Source organism: Bos taurus, chromosome Y (genome assembly GCF_002263795.3).
Source record: "Bos taurus isolate L1 Dominette 01449 registration number 42190680 breed Hereford chromosome Y, ARS-UCD2.0, whole genome shotgun sequence".
Classification (NCBI taxonomy): domain Eukaryota; kingdom Metazoa; phylum Chordata; class Mammalia; order Artiodactyla; family Bovidae; genus Bos; species Bos taurus.
Window position 1 is genome coordinate 7,049,772 of NC_082638.1, and position 5,597 is coordinate 7,055,368.

The window sequence follows — 5,597 nt, forward strand, 5'->3', positions numbered from 1 at the left end:
CTGCGACCCAAAAGTCTACAAGCAATAAATGCTGGAGAGGATGTGGAGAAAAGGGAACCCTCTTACACTGTTGGTGGGAATGCAAACTAGTACAGCCACTATGGAGAACAGTGTGGAGATTTCTTTAAAAACTGGAAATAGAACTGCCATACGACCCAGCAGTCCCACTGCTGGGCATACACAGCGAGGAAACCAGAATTGAAAGAGACACGTGTACCCCAGTGTTCATCGCAGCACTGTTTCTAATAGAAACATGAAAGCAACCTAGATGTCCATCAGCAGATGAATGGATAAGAAAGCTATGGTACATACACACAATGGAGTATTACTCAGCCATTAAAAAGAATACATTTGAATCAGTTCTAATGAGGTGGATGAAACTGGAGACTATTATACAGAGTGAAGTAAGCCAGAAGGAAAAACATAAATACAGTATACTAACGCATATATATGGAATTTAGAAAGATGGTAATGACAACCCTGTATGTGAGACAGCAAAAGAGGCACAGATGTATAGAACAGTCTTTTAGACTCTGTGGGAGAGGGAGGTGGGGGATGATTTGGGAGAATGGCATTAAAACATGTATAATATCATATAAGAAATGCATCATCAGTGCAGATTCGATGCAGGATACAGGAATCTTGGGGCTGGTGCACTGGGATGACCCAGAGGGATGGTATGGGGAGGGAGGTAGAAGGAGGGTTCAAGATGGGGGACACGTGTACACCCGTGGCGGATGCATATTGATGTATGGCAAAACCAATACAATATTGTAAAGTAAAAAATAATAATAATTAAAAAAAAAAAGAAGAAGGAGAGGTGGCAAGAATACACAGAAGAACTATACAAAAAAGATCTTTACGACCAAGATAATCACCATGGAGTGATCACTCACCTAGAGCCAGACATCCTGGAATGTGAAGTCAAGTGGGCCTTACAAAGCATCACTACGAACAAAGCTAGTGGAGCTGATGGAATTCCAGTTGAGCTATTTCAAATCTTAAAAGATAATGCTGTGAAAGTGCTCCAGTCAACATGCCAGCAAATTTGGAAAACTCAGCAGTGGCCACACAAGTGGAAAAGGTCAGTTTTCATTCCTATCCCAAAGAAAGGCAATGCCAAAAAACGTTCAAACTACCAAAAATTGTACTCATCTCACACACTAGCAAAATAATGCTCAAAATTCTCCAAGCTAAGCTTCACCAATACATGAACTTTGAACTTGCACATGTTCAAGCTGATTTTAGAAAGGGCAGAAGAACCAGAGATCAAATTGCCAACATCCGCTGGATCATTGAAATAGCAAGAGAGTTCCAGAAAAACATCTATTTCTGCTTTATTGACTATGTCAGAGCCTTTGACTGTGTGGATCACAATAAACTGTGAAAAATTCTGAAAGAGATAGATATACCAGACCACCTGATCTGCCTCTTGAGAAATCTGTATGCATGTCAGGAAGCAACAGTTAGAATTGAACATGGGACAACAGACTGGTTCCATATAGGAAAAGGAGTACATCAAGGCTGTATATTGTCACCCTGTTTATTTAACTTCTATGCAGAGTACATCTTGAGAAATACTGGGCTGGAGGAAGCATAATCTGGAATCAAGACTGCCAGGAGAAATATCAATAACCTCAGATATGCAGATGACACCATCCTTATGGGAGAGAGTGAAGAACTAAAGAGCCTCTTGATGAAAGTGAAATAAGAAACTGAAAAAGTAGTCTTAATGCTCAACATTCAGAAAACTAAGATCATGGCATCTGGCCCCATCAGTTCATGGCAAATAGATGGGCAAACAGTGGCTGACTTTCTTTTGGGGGACTCCAAAATCACTGCAGATGGTGACTGCAACTATGAAATTAAAAGACACATTCTTTGGAAGGAAAGCTATGACCAACCTAGACAGCATATTAAAAAGCAGAGACATTACTTTGCCAACAAAGGTCCGTCTCATCAAGGCTATGGTTTTTCCAGTAGTCAAGTACGGATGTGAGAGTTGGGCTATAAAGAAAGCTGAGTGCAGAAGAATTGATGCTTCTGAACTGTGGTGTTAGAGAAGACTCTTGAGAGTCCCTTGGACTGCAAGGAGATCCAACCAGTCCATCCTAAAGGAGATCAGTCCTGGGTGTTCATTGGAAGGACTGATGTTGTAGCTGAAACTCCAGTACTTTGGCCACCTGATGTGAAGAGCTGACTCATTGGGAAAGACCCTGATGCTGGGAAGGATTGAGGGCAGGAGAAGAAGGGGATGACAGAGGATGAGATGGTTGGATGGCATCACCAACTCAAAGGACATGAGTTTGGGTAAACTCTGGGAGTTGGTGATGGACACAGAGGCCTGGTGTGCTGCAGTCCGTGGGGTCACAAAGAGTTGGACACGACTGAGCAACTGAACTGAACTAAATTACAACATTAGAGCATTTTGAGTTCAACTATGCATTTACCTTTACCAGAGAGTTGTGTACTTTGGTAGGTTTTCCAGTCACTAATAAGCATCTTTTCATTTTAGCTTGAAGAACTGCCTTTAACATTTCTTGTAAGACTGCTCTGGTGGTGATTAATCCCATTAGCCATGAACTTAAAAGACGCTTATTCCTTGGAAGGAAAGTTATGACCAACTTAGATAGCATACTCAAAAGCAGAGACATTACTTTGCCAACAAATGTCTGTCTAGTCAAGGCTATGGTTTTTCCAGTAGTCATGTATAGATGTGAGAGTTGGACTGTGAAGAAAGCTGAGGGCTGAAGAATTGATGCTTTTGAACTGTGGTGTTGGAAAAGACTCTTGGGAGTCCCTTGGACTGCAAGGAGATCCAACCAGTCCATTCTGAAGGAGATCAGCCCTGGGATTTCTTTGGAAGTGATGCTTAAGCTGAAACTCCAGTACTGTGGCCACGTCATGCGAAGAGTTGACTAATTGGAAAAGACTCTGATGCTGGGAGGGATTGGGGGCAGGAGAAGAAGGGGATGACAGAGGATGAGATGGCTGGATGGCATCACTGACTCGATGGACATGAGTTTGAGTGAACTCTGGGAGTTGATGATGGACAGGGAGGCCTGGCGTGCTGCAATTCATGGGGTCGCAAAGAGTTGGACACGACTGTGGGACTGAACTGAACTGAGCTTTTGCTTATCAGGAAACCTCTCTCAACTGTAGCTGTGAGGCACAACTTCACTGAGTATAGTATCCTTGGTTGGAAGTTTTTCTCTTTGAACAGTTTGATATGTCATTTCTTTATCCTCTGACTTGTACAGTTTCAGCTGTCATCATATAGGAATTCCATTATCTATAGCAAGTCTTCTCTGGATGCTTTGCAGATTCTCTGGTCTGTAGCTTTTGACACTACAAAATTACTGGTGACTTCCCTGGAAGTGCAGAGGTTAAGATTCCATGCTTCTACTTCAAGGAGTGCGGGTTCAATCCCTGTTCAGTGAAATAAGATCCTGCATGCACTTTGTTGCAGTCAAATGAACAAAATATATTGTGTCTCAGTGTGTCTCTCTTGGGATTCATTTTTTGGGGGAAATACATGGACTTTCTGGATCTGGATATGTGTTTCTTTCTCCATGTTAGGGAAGTTTTCAGCCATTATTTGTTCAATAAATTTTCTGCCCCTTTCTAGTCTCCTTCATTAACCTCTGTAATGTGTATAAATGTTTTACCTGATGGTGTCCTGTAAGCCTCTAAAATTTTCTTTATTCTTTTCCTGTTTGCTCCTCTCACTGGATAAATTCCAATGACCTGTCTTAAAATTTGCTCCATTTGCTTGATCCAGTGTGTTGTTGAATCATTGTTTTGAATTTTTGTTATTCTTCAGCTATGTGATTTGTTTGGTGCTTTTAGATATTTTCTTTGAAATTCTCATTTTGTTCATGCATCACTTTTCTGATTTCAGTGAGCACTTGTATGCCTGTTCCCCTTAACTCTCAGGTGAGTTACTTCCATATTTTTAAAGTCTGTTTCCGGAATTTGAGTCATTTGAAACATAGTGTGTTGTTTCTTCAGTTTCCTTGTCTGTGTTGGTTTCTGTACATTAGATAAAACCGCCACCTCTCCCAGTCTCAACAGAGTGGTCCTCTGCAGAAGGTCTTCTGCAGAACAACTTTGTCAGTCAGCCCAGCCCAAGCTTTTGTTTGCTTCTCAAACCTTCATGATAGTACAAGCTACTTTCTTTGTTCTTGGTGCTTCTTAGTAGTTGAGTTTGTTGTCAAGACTGGGCAGTATGGCAATGGGGAAGACCACAGTCAGCACGTAGATGCAGGCTGACTGGGAAACTGAACCCTCAGATGGCAGCTGGAAAAGTGGGCAGTTAGGCCCTTTCCTTGAATAAACTGGGAGCTAAGGAGTTTTGCCTACTCCCTCTGCACTTGGCCTGGGTGTATAGCTGTAGGGGTGCTCCAGTGCCTGGTGAGAATTGCTGCTACATCCTGTAGGCCCTTGTGAATGCCAGCCCTGGTGGCTGTCAGAGCCAGACAGTCTAGGGATGTTTCCCTGGGTGGCAGGTGCTGATTCTAGAGCACAGATGTGTGTACCTGCTTCTCCCTGGAAACACTGGTGAGTGGAACAGGCCAAGCAAGGACACAGAGTATCCTTGGGCCCTGGGAAGATGGCAGTTCCCTCTGTCCTAAATTAGAAGAGTGACTGTAGGTAGCCTTTTAACATATATAATTAGACCCCTTTCAGGGAAAGACTAGGAGTTGGTGAATCATCTAGGGCTGGGTAAAAACTCACTGTGACAGTCTTGTGGATTTCTTGGACCCAAGTCCTAAAACTGGGTGTCTGGAACCCAGTCTGCTCCAGAAGTGAATGTCATAAAAAGTAGGGTGCTAGATATAGGGTCTGAACACCTTGCTCTTCAGAGTGAACTCTGGAGGTGGGCATGCCCACCAGATTGTGGGGTGTTATGCCAGAGTTAGGGTTTATGGGAAGTCTGAGCCTTCTCTGCTTGTTTCAGTGTGGGTATTCTCTTGTCCACTAGATGTGTAAGAGTATCTCAGTCTTTCTTTGGAAAAAAAAAAAACCTTCTTGGTGTGTAGTAGTCTTTGCAGTGTATCCATGGCAGGAGTGGGAGTTCAGGAGCCTGCTATGTCACTCTCTTAGTCCTGAGCCCTCAGATAAGTTTTAATACATTGTAGCATTACTTTGCCCGTACCATTCTATTTTTCAAAGTGAAAGTTGCTCAGACCTGTCCGACTCTTTGAAACCCTATGGACTATAGAGTCGATGGAATTCTCCAGGCCAAAATACTGGAGTAGGTACCCTTTCCCTTCTCCAGAGGGTCTTCCCAATCCAGGGATTGAACCCAAGTCTCCCACATTGCAGGTGGATTCTTTACCAGCAGAGCCACCAGAGAAGCCCTCTGTTTTCAAAGCCCTTGTCTGAATATTTGTTCTTTCAGTTTTCTAGTGTGGAGTTTGGTAGCTTCATTTCTTCCTTTCTTTTTTACTTATTCTTTTCTTTTTTTTTTTTTTTTTTTGTCCTGTCACTCTACTCAAGTTCTAAATAGTATTCTTAATACTGCAGATGAGGTTAAGGTCTGTTTAAACAACAGTAAGTCATCTCTTAATGCAGTATGTCAGGTGATCACATCA